At 43.0% G+C, this 17896-nt stretch overlaps 1 protein-coding gene across 1 annotated transcript in view; it reads left to right on the plus strand.

Moving 5' to 3' along the window:
- LOC144791770 (intestinal-type alkaline phosphatase-like) overlaps positions 1–17896 on the plus strand; it is a 101785-nt gene that overhangs the window by 56345 nt on the left and 27544 nt on the right. The gene's annotated exons all lie outside the window — the stretch shown is intronic.

Genomic DNA, 17896 nt, shown 5'->3' on the forward strand with positions numbered 1-17896 from the left:
CTATAGGTTACGGGAACCTCAGCTGTTAATTCTGAATGTAGTGCTTGGTGTCACCTCCATGCAACATCTTTCTTATAGATGCGCAATAAAAAAAAGTGCAAAAATGTTGTAAGAAACTGTCAATCATGCATTTCCCTCTGGAGTGATAGATCTACAGCTGTAGTACAGAACACACAATTGCTGATCAGTTTGTTTATAGTAGTTGCCAGTGCACATATAAAACTTTACAAGAATTTGGAGTAGGAATTTGTGGACAATGTATGTTTACGACCTATTCTTTACAATATGTAAAAGCAATTATGCAGTCTTTAGGACCCATGTGGTAGGACTAAATAGGCATCCTTTTCAGCACTCGTGTCTACAGAGAGGTGAATGTAAATTTCTCTTTCTTGTGGCATTTACCATCAGCTTCGGAAGCATTTTCGTCTCATTGATTTGCACAATGTCCTTGAATGTGGATGATTCACATATATAAACTGCATTAATCGCCTCCATTCTCTTTCCAACAAATTGTCTCATAATGCACAATTGATAAACAATTCCTTTGGATCAAATTAGGAGACCTATAAAGGCACCTAACATTTTTAATGTTTATTTGATTTATTGTAAACATTAAATAAATGCAAGTTACTGCACTTCTGTTTCAAACAATTAATACCTCATAAACTCAAATGCATTCTATATTACTGACATCTATACTACTATTATAAAGAGAGAACTGTGAACCTTTGAGGCAGGTAAACTCCAGAAGTACACCACCAATCACGACACCCAATACAGTGTTGGAAAGGGGAGTTCCAGGAGATGGTCGTAGGCTATACATATGGACACCATATACATTACAAAGTGCAAACAACATTAGGGGTAAAGTAGTTCCCTGTGGGCGTTGTAATGATGTTAGGGAGTAGCATGGGCGTGTCAAAGTAAACTTGTGGGCGGCACAAACTCATGGACTGAAGATGGAAGCACACACAAAAGCACTCCGAATTGAGGCACAAATCACTCCGAATTCAGGCACAAAGATTGCAAAAGCACTCGGCCGTTTATCAATAACACAACAAATGACATGCGACTTACATGGGCAGTGACTTAACTCGCCGATACATTCATGGCGCGTTATCAGAGGGCCTGTGAATGCCATAAACAAAGGGGCGCGGCAAGAAGTACAAGAGGAGCGGCACACGCACGCTGTCATAAGAGGCGGCTACAACTGAAAGAGGGCTGCAAGTTTAAGCCACTCCGCCTTCACGCACACAAACATTTGCAAAAGCACTCGCCGGTTGCAGAGCGCCGAATATACAAATAATGCCATTGGACTTACATGCTCAGGGATTTCAATCGCCGATACATTAATGCCGCATTATCACAGCGTCCCTGAATGCCATCATCAAAGGGGCGCGGCAACAAGTAAAAGAGGCGCGGAAACATTTGTCACACACGCACGCTGTCATAAGGGGCGGGCAAGACCTCTTCACTACGCGTTCCTTCTCACTGTGCTCAATGTTAAAAAAGGGGCGCGGCTTTCAAAAAAACCAATCGCGCTACATTTAACACTTTTCACACAGTACTTCCAAAAATAACTATGCAAACCCTTCACGGATTTCTCTAACAAGCACCTTCGTAATAGGGGGTAGCCGAGGGAAACGACACACACAAGCTTCGAACGCTACGAAAAAACTCGCATTGACTAACAGTCGCATTGCCATTATTTCAAGCAGTGCCAATCTCTACCTGCATTCTCAGTCACAACACTTACTTACTGAGTGCGGCCCATTACTTAGGAATTACAAAGAAAGGCTTGCTCGCCGGGCCACTATCTTCTCGCATTATCATTCACACCACTTCACGAAAAAAAAAGAATAGAAAGACGACGGACTTTACTTCACAATTACAAAGAAAGGCTTTATCGAACTGCCACTCTCTACTCGCATTTGCATTGACAACACTTCAAGAACAACACCACAATCACTGAGTGCCGACTTTCAATCACTACTACAAGCAAAGCCTTTCTCGCAGTGCCACTATCGAAAATTGCATCGCAATGCAAAATGGACTTTAAAACATTAAGTTCCTTCAACAGTACAAACAAAGGCTTGCTCAAAGTGCCACTCTATACTATTGCTGCGCAATACAAAACGGACTTACAGCCTTTGGACTCCATAAAACATTCACACGGGGCTCACACAACAAAACACTTGACGCATTCATTCACTCTATTTACACTTTCACACACACTGTGCTGTAGGCTAATTAACTATATATCAAAAACAACAAGGGCGCCCAAAAAGTCAGCACAGGACCTTGGGAAACGTATTTTTACAAGCAACAGTGGTCCTATGCATAATAAAATACAAACAAACTTAATAAATATAGACACAATAGAGCTATATTGAGTGACGTGATATGTCCAGCCGGACAGAGATCACAATGTTTACTATAAAGAGAATATACCAAAAGATTCTCACATTCACAGAGAGTGAGACACAAGCCTGTGCCCTCACGCTAACGAATTGGCAAGATAGAACAGATAGAAAAGAGGAGGAAAAAAATGTTTAGGCAAAAGGTGAATGATTTCTGAAAAAATGATAAATTACAGAAATTCAATTACATCATTATATGCATATCACATTCAGTATATTTCACATATATGATGTTACATCAAGTCGACGGCGTTTCGATCCCTTAAACACAATATGTAGGATCATCTTCAGGACAAAAAGTTAATGCCTAAGAATTAATTGGCCTGTTTTCTGTGGCTCTAAGCGTCATTCGGAATTCAGGGCTTTTACAGGACGCAAGTATTTCGTGTCCCTCGGGTCGATAACAGGGGGAATACAAGTCAAGACGGATGCGTAGCAGGTCAATTAAGGAGCTGATGGCAATTCGCTAATTTGTTCAATAATTTCCCGAACCTAATGGAGGTTCACTTATGAAGTTTGGATCCAACGCATGCCCGCAATGGGGATAATGCAAAAAAACACCATAAATCAGGCGCGTGACCACGAGTCCTTGATGGAGGCTTCGCGTCCGATCACGGCTCCGTCCCTGCTCGACAGTCGAGCAGGGACGGAGCCGTGATCGGACGCGAGTTGGGGCGGGGTAAACTGCTTCCTCAAATGAAAACAAGCTGCAGCCAGCCACATTTGTTTTCAGGACTCTTCCTCCACCCTGACTTCCCCGTAGGAGGAATGGCAGGTATGTATGGGCCTGGGGCGCCTCCCGCTACAGATGATGGGGGAGGGGAGTGTGATGGGGGGAGAGAGGGGGGACACTGCCTCTCTGGTGAGAGCCGTCAGGTAAACAAACAGATTGACGGCAAATTGGATGGCCGGGACAGGTGAAGCTGAGGCTCTCAGAACAGAGGGCCAGGTAGTTTCAGGGGAAGTGGGCAAAAAGGGGTGATTGGTAAGACAGAGAAAGGAGCTGCCCGTGTCCGGGGTGCGCAATGCTGGTGAGTACCTTTCACCTCGCAAAGCCTACCCGGACAACGTCGGGACGGGCTGCTAGTATGTAATAAAACACTGACATATAATAATTTTAGTTTTACACACCCTAACATTCAATAGCAATATTAATACATTTATTGTAACGATGGCACATAGTTAATTCAGATTGGTTTGGCATCTCTATCTGGCAGAAGTGCCAGATTCTGGCATTCTTGGTAAGGGAACCAGCAATGCCAAGTATGGTTTCCTCTCTGAAGAGGAAGTGCATGTATTTTCTTCTTGCATCTGCCTGTTCAGGAGGAATTTAATAATATTGTACATCTTTGCTGATAAAGAATTAAGCATACAAACATTGTTTTTCTCTTCAAAACTTCCTAAACATAGCTTGAGAATATGCTCAACCCTATTAAAAATCATCTTCAATTATATTTATTTATTCAGGGCTCATCAAAACCTTATTGGGTAATAGCTCAGAGAACCATGCCTCAATCTACTCATGCATATTAACTAATACCAGTTTAAAATTAGATAGTGATACTTCTAAGAAGTTCTGTAGAAAAGCAACGGGCTGCATGTATTGCATTAAATTGGCAACAAAAATAGAAATACTCTATGGGGTTAGAATTGCCAATATTTAAAGGAAGAGGATGCCTCCAGAAGCACCATAAGATTTGGAAGAGGTGGGCAGAATATCGCGGGCTGTGCCGGGAACCTATTTCAGCAGTCTCAGTAGATTAGCACTTGATATGATGGAAGTGATGTGTGGGGAACATGGTTATAAATGTATGGATATTCGATCAAAGTGGCTATGTTGGAGCATTATGTTATATTGTTGTTGCTTCTCAATTGTTTAACGCCTTAACCACTGCGGCAATTCCGCCGTGGTGCGGGCGTTCTAATGGGTGGGCGGGGCTGCGACGGCCAGCGGTCGTTCCGAGCACCTGGCAGGTAGTGCTTCCATTGGCCAACGCCCGACGGGAGCAAGGAACGAGTTAATCGACACCTAGAGGTCAACATCTTACTTGCAAATATATATATTGTATCGTTTGGGAACCTGGCATTGCCAGGCCTGTTGTGGCTGTTGACAAAAAAAAACTTGTGGAAAAAAAAAATGGAAATACTCACAACCAGTCCTCAGGATTTTAAAGCAAGTTCCAACCTACTTATCTCAAATGTAATCCTTCTTTTATCTCAGACCTAAAATGTGTCTCTCTAATAAAGCTTCAATAAGATGTAGTTCATACTTAGTACCAGGATAGCAAGTGCCAAAACCAGAAACTTGTAGTGCCTCGTCGAAAGGTATGACAGGTCTATTTAAGGGTTACAATTGAGAAAACTGCTTATGATCTGTTCAACTTCTCCGACACATTCATTATGATAGCAGATACTTTTTGCAGCTTCTTTATAGTCTCCTTGTTAGTTTGTTAGAAACAGATCTTCTTTGACTGAGGCAAGTTTTGTATACCCAAGTGCCACCCTCAGTTGTTAAAACATGTTTTATTACTAATGATGATAATGTGAGCTTTCAAATATATAACCTGCTGAAAATTGTCTACGGATTGTTTGTGCCGTAGGCTTAATCCCTGTTGCCGGTTAACCTTGGTATAATTCACATTGACAATGATGCATTTTTTATCCCTAATTCCTAATGTGCCACATTGCCCAGGGCAATGGAGACTGAAAATGAACAGTGGAGAGTTACTGCCATACTAGACATGGTTCTTCAGGCAGAGCGACAAGTACCCCTGTATTGTGCATTTGTGATATCCTGGCATTGCAACTGAAAGTATTTTGAGTAGCATATTGTAATCATTACGCACCGTGACTCTTTTCATACTTATTATGCAGCAAATTTACGTCTCATACCGGAACAATGCATATTGCAATTTATTCACAAAAGAAGACAGCTACTTCTTCGGATACCTCAAGGTATCGTCATTAGATCGCCAATCTGGCCTAGTTGAGCAGGGCTTCTGAGACGTAATAGCCTAATCGATCAATTTTACATAATTAAACATGGCTAGCAATGGAACCCAATCCACACAAAGAAGGGTCTTTGTTAGATGATTTTAGATGGATAATTAAATTACTTTCTGTGATATTGAAATTAAGCCTGCCAAATTTCAGATATTCCGGCCTAACAATTGCATCAAAAATAAAACCCAGACTTTCACTTTGGTTAAGGTTTTCTTACACTTAATATAATTCCTCTATATTTAAAGTGGAGGCTAGGACTTTGATAAAAAATCCTAATTAATTTTAAGACACACTGTAGTAGTAAAATTGGCTAGATTTGGTTTTAAGACACATTTCGAGGGACATTGAGCACTGCACCGCCTTTGGGTCTGTGCTGCCACAGCGGGTTATAAGCTTGGATTGGTGTCATTTACCAGAGTCCACAACTTCATGCTAACTTTCCAGCCAGGAGATCATGGGGGGCTCGGGCTTGTCTCGATTTATCTGTGCAGCATATCTCAGTGCCCCGCTACCCTTCATGCGCAAGAAGTTTACTCACTTGGCAATAGCAGGTGAAGTGCATAAGTGAAAGTATGGGAACTGTGGTCCTTTGAAGAATGGGGTGGGGTCGGTGACTGATAGGTCTGAATCTGAAAAGAACAAAATATTCTGCAGCTATCATATTCACCTTCACCTACAGGTGAATGCATAACATTTAATGCACATTCCTTAAATGAAAAATAAATTCTTGGCCCTACGACACTCACCACAATACCACGGGGTTGATTTGACTTCACTTTTAGAGGTTGGGGTTTTTGTATTAAAGACCTTTAAGGGAGGAAATCATTCTAATATGCAGTTCTATAATTGGTATTTGCAATCTGGGCATATGTGTCATAGGGGGCTAAAATAGTGGGAAAAAGAATCATAAATTAGCCAAGGTGGTAGGATTGCTCTGTACGGACTGCCATTCGACTCGTCTCTTGTTGTTTGAAATATGGGGCTCTGGGGAGCTCTGTATGTGGGATCCACCAGATAAAAAAAAAATCATCAGTCAGTATTAGGTCTAATGCCTTATAATTGCTATTCTGCCAAGAAATTACCTTAAAATCTACCAGGTTCCCCCAAAGACTGCTCTCCATAATGTCAATTCTGGTTTGAAAGACCCTCTTCTGAAAGTATGGCTTCTAGCCAGATCAGAGGGTGTTCTACAATTGCATGCCCTTCAATCAATCAATCATTTGTAAAGCGCACTACATACCCCCGAGGGTCTCAAGGCGGAAGAGGTGTGGCGACGCGGCTAGGGCGACTGACTCCGGAATCTGGGGATCACAGTTCGATCCCCGGCACCGGCGGCAGAATAGCCCAGCACCATGTGACTCTGGGCAATAGCTTGCTTAATCTTCCCGACGGCCCCCAGCGCCTAGAGACTCTTACGGGTGATTGTGCGCTTTAAAAAAAAAAAACAAAAAAAAAAGGTGCTGGGGGGGGCTTAAAGAGTGGGACAAGGCTAAAGAAGTCAGCCGGAGGGTGACCGTGACTGAAGGGGCTACACTAATTGGCTTACCCTTCAAGCTTAAGATCCTAGGCTCTCATCCTCCCGCTGTATTAGGTTGGTCATGCAGGACAGGGGTTCAAAAGTAGTGTTTTGGGGGAAGCGAATGGATATAAACATTAAGAATGTAAAGCATGGACAACTTCGGAGTCTTAAGACTACGGCTTAAAATATCACGTTAAGAAATATTCAGTCTTGTGATTAAGCCTTCGGGTAAAATACTGAGCCATATAGCTAGGCCTCCAGCGTGTCTACCAGCAATTAAGGGTATTGCTCCTATATCGATCGTTACATAGCGCTAATCTGTGTTTTTGAGTCGTTGCCCATGTTTCTTGTAATAGGCAAAGGTGATATGAATCCTTGAACACATTCCACCCAGGATCGATTATTCTTGAACGTAGGCCAGCAACGTTCCGAGATAAGAGATGGAGTTTAGTTACTTGATCATCAGTCTTTTATGGAAGATCTGCTGGTACGAATGGATTTTTTTGTTAAAGATAACTGAACCAGCAGGCGAAGCGACTTGAAATTGAATGTTTTGCTTATGATTATTTACAGAGACACTCTCAGCAGTGCATTGGTTGTCAGGGGAAAGACTCTTAGTCGATGGGCAGTCAACTTTGCTAAGAATAGAGCCTTTTAGAGGCCAGATAATCTTCTCAAGATTGCTCTCAGGAGATTGTGAAGTAGTTAGATTAGGGATGCAATATATTTTTAAAGATTAATCATCCTCTCTTCACCTTCTATCATACTTGGGGACATTTATCCTATAAACTTTACCTGCTTTGTTATGTGGAAGTAGAGGTTTGTGGTGTATTCAAATGGGGAAGGAGGCACGTCTAGAAACCTTATTTTCTAGGTCCGAGCCCACCTCAAGAGTATTTCTGCCTAAATGTGTAGGTTGGTAATTATGAGGAGGCCGTAAATGCCAATGGTCTCCTTTCTGATGGGTGCTCAAAGGAGATTATGACTCCTTATACCCATATGAGGTGGAAAGAGGGTCTGTAACAGAATTATAATGGGGCTCAAGATCCCTGCCTGATGTTTAACTTATTTGAAACTTTGGAGTTTAAAATTGGCAGAGTAGATTCCTTGGTTGATCAGACTTGTTTTTAAACCAGCAGGATTAAGGGCACTGGGGGGGGGGTCAATCTCTGCGATAACAGGACCTCAAATAATTCCGTTTGTCTTGAGGCTTTGGTATTTAAATGCCCCACCTCCTATTTTATCTGGTCAAGAATGGGGGGAGGTTACTAGCAGAACAGAAGCCTTGTTTGCAAGTAGTGGGCCCTGTCAGTTGGAAAGAAGGGGCCTTGTTGCCGTCCAGAGAATCAAGTGCAGATGCGGGTTGAAATCTGTTGTTGATCATTAGAGGGGATTCTCCTTCTTGCAAATCTGTTGAGATAGTTTCTGCTACTATGACTGCAGAATTATTTATTAGGACATTGGATAGGTGTATGCCAGTTCTTGATGTCAGTATATCGGCAGAGCTAAATACCTTGGTTATCTTAGGGACAGGAACTTTACCCCTGTGAGTCCACTCTACGATGACGGATGACGATCTCCTCTATTAAGGTATCGATCTCCTTTAAAGTGCAATTGTTGGCTGTAGGACACAGGGGGTTTAAAAAATATATTCTTTAAGCGTGTGGCACATCCGTGGCTTACCTTCCCCTGTAATAGAAGATGAGGAAGGCAAGAGTTAATATGATAGGTGAGGGATTTAGACATGTTAAACTGAAAACGATACAGAAAGCACAAGTTCAAGACGACTACGGTGAAGCAGACTTCCTGAGCGCCAGTTTGACTACTGAGATACTAAGATAGCAATAAGTTCAGCATACCCTTTTGAATGGTGCAACAGTAGGTCCGTAGTCTGTAAGAGGTGTTCCTTTAATAAATAGATAGCCCAGCCAGTTAATTTTACCTTACCTAGAAGCCACAAGAGAATTGAATACCTTTGTGTGTTGGAACTGGACTTCAGCGTTGCCAGTGGGATGGTCAGCCCAGCCTCCTCCGGTCAATGACAGGCCTGCCTTTGGCCCAGGCACATTTTATGGGCATCCCACACATGTGGTGGTGAGGGGGCCCTTTAGGCTTCTTGTGATGGCCAGGACCTCCTCCTTCCTAACTGGCAGCTCCCTCCTGCGAGCAAAAAGAGAATCCTGGGTCTGGTAGCCCCTATTACAGCGTCCCACGCAGTGGTGGTGGGACACCTTTTAAGCGTCTCGTGATAGCCAGATGGCCAAAGACCTCCTCCCTCCTGGCTGGCAGCCCCCGCCTGGGAGCATAGAGAGAATCCTAGGACCTGTAGTCCCTATTTGTGTGTACCCAACTAACTATTCAATCAGAGGAAATGAGAATTCAACACATGTAGTGAGCCCCTTCTAAGGGATTTTCAATCATTAGCAGAAGAGATGCAGTAGGGCAATGACTATACAAGCATTTTGTCCACAATGATAGCACAGTGAGTAAGGGTTTTGTTAACCATTCATTTTATTCTTTATGTGCAAAAGCATCTAGAGGGTCAGAGGCCGCCCCATGTCACACGTGGACGAGGATGTAGAAATCAGACACTTCTTAAAAAGCTCTGTTAATGCAATTGCCTTTAGTGGTTCCAAATGTCTTGGTTCGCAGCTAGCAATGTTGGTCAAGAGATTGGCAGAAGACATTAATGGTCCTAGTGAGATCATCTGTCAGAGGCCTTTGTGGTTTCAAGAGAGCTTTTGGTCCTCAATTTCCATCCAAAGGTGTTGTCCCGCCCTTTAAAGGAAATGGCAGTCCTTGGGGGTCCCTCTCGCTAAAATGTCCAGCTCTTCAACCTTCTCTGATCCTTCAGCATCAAAAGAACGACTTCTGCTTGGAGTGCCACAATAGCAGAGACTATTGGGAGAATGGTTACAGTTTCCTTCATGTCTGGCAAGGTTCAATGATGCACTGTTGGGGGCTTCAAACGAATTTGGAAGGTTATAGAATTCAATTACTGGAATCTCCTCAATATTTTTTTAATTCAACTTCTATTCTTGAATGCCCTGTCAAACTTCAAGCTCTCAGGAAATCAATACAGGATCTCTTGTTATAGACTACAATAAAACTAGAGGCTTCAGAGAAAGGAGAGTAAGGGTGTTACTCCCTTCTGGCTCAGGCGCAGAAGCAGTTGGGAGTCTTCCATCCTGTCTGGACTTACCGCTATATGTATCAACAAACCATTTTGCATTTCCTAAATAGCGAATTTTAAGGAATCGCTATTTAGGAAATGCAAAACGGTATGTATGTACAAAATCGCTTTCCAATAGCGATTCCTTAGCATTCCTAATTTGAGATTAGCAAATTGTCATTCGCAAATTACCCCTTCATTTCCATGGGCCAGGAGGCCCATAGGAATGAAAGTGCAATTTGCAATTAGCAATTTGCTGATCGCAAATTAGGGATTTTTCCAAGGGTGCAGGGGTGTCTCAAGAACACCCTGCTGCACCCCTGAAAAAGACATTTGGGGGCATATGGCGCACATACATGCCCTAAGGGCATGTATGGGCGTCATATGGCACCTTTGGTTTTTTCAAAAAAGCTTTTTGATAAGAATTCGCAAATTACCACCAACTAGAAGTTGGTGGTAATTTGCTAATCCTTAATGGCATTTTTTCCATAATATTTGTTTGATACATTGCATTTAAGGAATCGCAAAATTTGCAATTCCTTAAGTGCAATCGCAAAATAAGGATTAGCAAATTTTGCTAATCCTTATTTTGCATCAAACTTGTTTGATACATTCCATTTGTCTATTTAGCATTCGCAAAGGCCGAAATTCGCAGAATTTCGGCCTTTGCGAATGCTAAATAGCTTGATACATATAGCGGTTAATGAGGGTTAATCTCTGCATCCCTCACATTCATTTCAAAATGGCGCCTCCATTTTATATTCTTCCTCTGATGACATCCAAAGTCCTTTGGGCTTCAGTAGATCTCAGAAATACTTACCTTAATATTGTAGTCTGTGCGGATTCCAGAAAGTACCTCAGTTTCCTTTGCTCTGGGCAGTTATTTCCTGTTTTAGGCTTTGCTGTTTGGCCTTGCCTCTTCTCCCAGAAGTCAGAAAAAACGATTGGTTCTGTCGGGGTGTTAACAATTACTTAGAGTATTCTGTAAATACTAAGTTAAATTACTTTTTATAAGACATAAATAAATGATTCCCAAAAGAAGTTAATTCACAGACCGAGAAAACACACACACACAACAGGATATAATAATTAATATTGTATTCTGAATGAGTATTAAATACTAGAGGCTGTCACAGTTACACATATACGACATGCCATATATGTACGCACAGCCCTCATGATCACAATTTAATTTATTTTTGGATCTAGTGGCCCACGTGCAAAAAGAGACAGGACAAAACTCTCGCCAAACTTCTCCCTCCCCCTACCCCCTCATTTATTTCACATGTATTTGTTTTGTATATAGTGTACTGTCTATGTCACTTAATCACTACATGTCACTTTCTTCACCACAGACACTTGTTGTTTTATGGCACAATTGAATGTGTAACTGTGACAGCCTCTAGTATTTAATACTCATTCAGAATACAATATTGATTATTATATCCTGTTGTGTGTGTGTGTTTTCTGGGTATGTGAATTAACTTCTTTTGGGAATCATTTATTTATGTTTTATAAAAAGTAATTTACCTCAGTATTTACACAATACTCTAAGTAATTGTATACACCCCGACAGAACCAATTGTTTTTTCTGATATCAATACTCAGGTTCTGAGGGACACCGGGTCGCCCCATTATTATAGAGCACAACTGCTCCTCTGGAAGGGGATTTGGTACAGGGCCAATGGTCTATTTTACCAGTTATCAAGACCTAATGCATTTTGCTCACTTAATCAGAAATCCAGCAGTCCAAATAAGAATGGACCACTAAGTAACTAGAGCTTATGTGATCCGGCACAGAGTTTTCGGGTGGAGGATCTATCGACTCTCACTCCGAAGATCTGTCTGAGGTAGAGTAAAACATTCTCTCGTTGAGGGCAGTGTATCCGCCACAGAAGGAGAATGGGCCCGCATACTGCCGGAACTGGATATTTCCATGTTCATGTACATCTCAGTCTTTTTTTTAATAACACATTTTATGAATTTTCGATGATACCAACTGGGCAGATTCCCTACATGAAAACATTCACACCAGGAGAATCCGGATATACACCGGGGGTATACATTATAGACTACAATAAACTTGTAATACAACGCAAACTTTACGAAGGCAGTTCCCAAACCCATGCAATAAGGAAGGTGTAAATGTGTACTCAAACATGCAATATAAGTATGCTGTGTGCAGTCTAGGGTGATCATGCGAATGTTAATAAATATGTCAATCAGGGTGTCTGTGGAGGAAGGGGAGGAAGGTCGATACCCCGATATGTTGCCCATCGGGACCATATTTTCCTATGCTTCCGGGGGCAATCTCGTGCCTGGAAAACTGTCCCATACATCTGTCTAGTTCTTGTCTCCATTTTCCCACCGTCTACATCTGTCTTTGCCCAGTTCTTTTTCAGGAATATTGGTCGACATTGCCTTGACTTTTTTGCATAAGATGAACATGCTCTCCTGAACATCTGTTCTCTAGTTCCATCTCCTTAAGTTTGGTCTTTGGGAGCACTATCCATTCTATGGTTGGAGGGTCTTCTGTACATCTTCTCTCTGATCACACGATTTAAGGATAATCTAAGAGGATTTAGTCCATGTTATTCTGGTAGTTCCGCTTTAGCCCAGGCTCCCCTGGTTCCCTCTTCTGTTCCAATTCCTAATCAAGCCAAGGTGGATAATTCCAGTGTCTCCATCTCCTTTGAGGGTACTAATGCTTCCAAAATTGACCATCAGGTGACTACGGTTTGGAGTCTGGAATTTGAGAGGGGAGCTCTAGAAACATAGGACTGTTCTACAGAAGTATTTTTACTTATACAGCAGTCTTGGTGTCCTGAGACATAGAGGGGCACTCCAGATATTGGAAGAATTTTCTAGCTAGGTGTATTTCTAGGGGTTTGCATGTTGCTCTTTGTGATCGCATGAAGATCTGTATTTTCTGAAAGATGGGTGTGTGCTTGGTCCAGCTATCTCGACTTTAAGAAATCAGTGGGTTGCTATTAGAGCCTCTTGCGGGACAAAGGTTGACCCCATCAAAAACTTAGCTTCCCATCTTTTGACAAGATTCTCGTTGATACGCTAAGGTATTTGTGCTCCCGTTTCAGCATGAGACCCCCGTTTGATGTTGCAGGGGTTACAAGAACACTTTTTCGAACCTCTGCTCTTGGCAGAGTTACAGTTTCTTACTGCCAACGTTATATTTCTAATGGGTATATGTTCAGGATGTCAAGTTTATGAAACTACTGCTTTGTTGTGAAATGAACCATTTCTCCCTGACAAAGTGGTTATTTGCCTATCCCATACTTTCTTCCAAAAGTCCCTTCAGTTTATCATGGGTCAAGGAGCCAGCTTTTCCAGTATTCTTTCCCCCACTCTTGTTTGTAGCAGAGGGGAAATTTCATGCATTTAATGCCCACAGAGCCCTCTTTAACTAGTTTGCTAGGGCTGCCTAGTTTAAATAAGGTTAACTTGCTGTTTATTACTTTTTTCCTTACAGGTCAAGGGAAACACCCAACCTTATCGTCTATTAGCTAATGACTATTGATTATGAGCTAAATAATATCTCCTTGATAACAGCAGTCCAGATTAATTCAACAAGAACAGTGTCCACATTGTAGGCAGCGTTTGAGAGGGCTTCTGTTGAGAATATCTGCAGTGCAGCCACGTGGTCCTCTCTGGGCACCTTTGGAACACTTTATCAGTTGCAGGTTGGGGAAGGCTGATCTCTGGAGTTTCAAAAAGCGTGAAGGTAGCACCAGGGATGAAGTCACAAAGCAGCCAAGTGTAACCTTTATCAAAATTCTTTATTCTTCTTCGTATTTGGAAATAGGATAACAGCCAACGCGTTTCGTTCCTGTTATAGGAACTTCATCAGGGCGAATAGCATAATGATTGGACCACATAATATTTGGTGATTCCAGATGATAATCAGTCAAACCAGATGAAGACAAGTAAAGTCCAATTTCAAAACAGCGTCTTAGCGAAGTTGCAGAGAATCTATTTAATATGCTGCAAGTGAGTTACTCCAGGTTGATCGACTCAAAATTAATATATGGATATGGGCAAGATTTCACCCACATCAAAAAATTCAAACCAGTTCAAAAACGTCCATTTAATGAAACCAATTGAGAAGCAAATTTCAATAACAGCGATGGACCACTTCGGTTGTATACAGAGCAAGTCAAATCAATAGTCCAAACCACGTCCGTCCAAAGATTAGAACAAAAACATGGGTGTGTATCCAAAAAATTCAATGTATTTGTAGATATCCGTATATGTCCAATAAGAGGGTCCAGAGGTATTGGTTGTTCGTATAAGTAACCCATCTTCCAACCAGTGGGGAGCGGGAAAATTGAGAGGGCTATGGTGAGCCACTAATAATCAAATCGAGTCAGCCAATGCAGTAAACCTGGAGGAATCGAGCCGGTACCCGTAGTAAGGAAACAAGTACCTCTGGATCTCTGGAGTTTGGTTCTCTTGTATTGAGTGCTATTGTCAAAGCACAATTCAGAAATAAATCCCAGCAGTGGCATCATTTTGTGAGAGCAGTTCTATTCAGCTGAACAACATCTCAAGCTCAGCAGCTCCAGTAATGTCTATCACAAAAACTGTAAACCCAGATAGATATTCCCTCCCTCAGCAATGTCAACAATGGAAATTTACCCAAAACTTTGTTTCCCAGATAAGAAAAACAATTGCACATTCATTAAATGTGTAACAACTCCTTCATGGTCAGTGGCGGCTGGTGACCTGTGAAAGTAGCGAGGCGTAATCCTTGGTGCAAATTCCAGTGAACGAGACAGCCTTCTTCTCAGAGGATTTGGAGAAGGGTTTGCTTGCACTCCGTCTTACTCTCTCACTCATTCCCTCCCAGTCTCATTCTTTTACTCTCGTTTACACTTGCACTCACTTTTATTTACTCTGACTCCCTCAGTCTCACTTTATCTCACTGACTTGCACAGCCTCACTCATTCTCACTCTGATTCGCTCAGGCTCCAGGAACCACTGAGTGTCATTGACTAACGCAGCCTCACCCATTCTCACTTTAACCCACTCAGTCTCATGGATTTACACAGTCTCACGCTCCGTCCATCATCCCCTTTGGTATTTCTTTGTTTGCCCTAGTTGGCAGGGTATGCCCAGACATGTGTCCCTTGCTCACTTTGCCACTGGATTCAAGCTAGCCTGGCTGATGATGGCTGGTGAGCCAGAAACAACCGGTCCCAGGATGCTTGTTTCCGGTCCAGGGAAGACATGGCTTGGCAGGTCAGACTGGACTGTTCCCATGAGGCACAGGGTCAGACTGATTTGTATATGGCCATGTCTGAACTGGGGTGGCAGAGTGAGCTAAAGAATGATGATGGATTAAACCCAGATCAGTTGACTGGGGTGAATGCTTGCAATGTTCAACACTCCGTCCATCATCCCCTTTGGTTTTCCTTTGTTCGACCTAAGTTGGCAGGGTATGCTCAGACGTGAGTCCCTTGCTCAGTTTGCCACTGGAGTCATGCAAGCCCGGCTGAAGACGGCTGTAATGCCAGAAACCGGTCCTGGGATGCTTGATTCCGGTCCAGGGAAGACATGGCTTGGCAGTTCGGGCTGGACTGTTCCCATAAGGCACAGGGTCAGACTGATTTGCATATTGCGATGTCTGAACTGGGGTGGCGGAGTGAGCTAAAGAATGATGATGGATTAAACCCAGATCAGTTGACTGGGGTGAGTGTTTGATTTGCTCAAATGCTCCCCATCACCCCCTTTGGTATCGCACAGTCTCACTCTTTCCAACGAAGTCCCACTGCAACGCACTCAGTCTCGCATACTTACACAGTCTCACTCATTCCCACTATGACCCACTCAGTCCCACTGTGACCCATTGAGTCCCCCACTAACTGACCCAGTCTCACTCACTTTCACAGTCTCACCCGTCTCAACTCTGACCCACTTCAACCCACTCAGACTCACTGACTTAAGTAGTTTCACTCATTCCTACTCTGACCCCTTCAGTCCCACTGTAACTCGCTCAGTTTCACTCATTCCTACTGTGGCCTCTTAGTCCTACTAACTTACGCAGCTCCACGCAATCTGACTCTGACCCACACAGTCCCACTTGACCCACTCAGTCTCCCTGACTCACATATTCTCACTCATTCCCACTCATTTCCACTCAGTCCCACTGACTTACACTGTCCCACTTAATCTGACTCAATCATTCTCACTGATTTTCATTCTGACTCTCTCTGGCTCACTCCTTCTCTGACTCTCTCAGTCTCACACACAGAAACACACAGCTCCTCTGTCATTCCCTCTCACTCTCTCTCATTCATTCTTTCACTGACTCTCTCTCACTTTCAGTCACACATAGGCACACACACCTGCTCAGACATACACACTCTCTCTCTCTTTCACATACACACACTTTCACCCACACATATTTAAATCCTTTTTTACTTCCCTTGTTGCTTGCTCAGGTCCAGTTTGGGCATTTGCTCCTTTCTGCTTCTAGCAGGAAACTGAATCCTACAATTTGTGCAGTTGCAGTTACCATGTTTCAGTCTCTGCCAGGGACGTTTTAAGGCATGGGCAAAGTGGCCTTTTAGAGGGGGGCCCCTGCTATATCCGGCTCTGTACTCCACACAGTCCAGATGACCTTGAATGATTTTTAAAGATAGGTTGTTTTAAATACCAGCTTTTTAAAGTTTATTTTTAATATGGCTGAGGTGTGGGAGTCTTGTACAGACATTGTCCAGAGAAATGCTGTGTTTATGTTTTTCAACACCATGCAACATCCATTAAAAAAATCATTTTAGATCGAAACAGGACCTTACATTTGAGAAAAGGCAATGCCTCACAGAGATTATTTGCAGTAATATTAGCGAGCTGCTGCTGTTGTGTTACAATATTAAAAACACACATCACTATCTCTGAATATTAGATAGAAACACGCTTAGAATTTGGACCAGTGTGCATGCGCGCTGTCAGTGACCTAGTCAAAGATAAAATGAAAAAGCTTCAATTGGATCATAAATCCAAAGGTGTTCACCACAGGGGCCCCAAAAATACGTTTGGCATTGGGCCCCCAAAATCATTCAGATGTCCCTGATCTCTGCTCGTTCCTCACACCGTTTCTCAACTCTGTGATGAGGAGTTGGGAAAGGGATGGCGACAGCCTGATTAGTGCATAGCCATGAGTACTGTAGGGCTTACTCCTACAGCACCTGTAACTACCTTTAGCTGTGACCCTTTAGCACGTCGCAGATGGGGCGGCAGTGTGGCGTGCGAGGGTCCCGAAGCCGGGAATTGGGGTTTCACCAACCCTGGACAATATCTCAGACAGGGCCAGACTGGGAACAGAAACCGGCCCTGGCAAACTGCTCAGGCACCCCCCCCTGGGGTGAAGGGGAGTATAGCTGAGCCCTTTGCGACGGCTGTTTTCAGTCGATTTTGTTACCGGGAGCAAATATTGCCGACCCGGTAACAAAAGCGGCCACTCGGGGACCTAAAACTGACCCCCAACCTAGCGGCCTACCGGGGAAACGCCCAGTGCCCGCTATGGCCAGTCCGGCCCTGCTCTCAGATGGCTGTGCCAGCCATCAGGCAGTGTCATTTGTTTTGTTTTTTAGCAAGAGTGGATAATACATTATTGTTTACTCTTGCTACAATAAAAACTTGGCCTGGAAACAAGGAGTGCGTAGCCCTGGAGCCCTTAAGGGAGATTCCCTGTTCATGGTCCAAAAGATAACGGATAACATTAGCAAAACAGTACATTCTTGCCAATGTGGACACAACCTTTAG

Source organism: Lissotriton helveticus, chromosome 11 (assembly GCF_964261635.1).
Source record: "Lissotriton helveticus chromosome 11, aLisHel1.1, whole genome shotgun sequence".
NCBI lineage: Eukaryota > Metazoa > Chordata > Amphibia > Caudata > Salamandridae > Lissotriton > Lissotriton helveticus.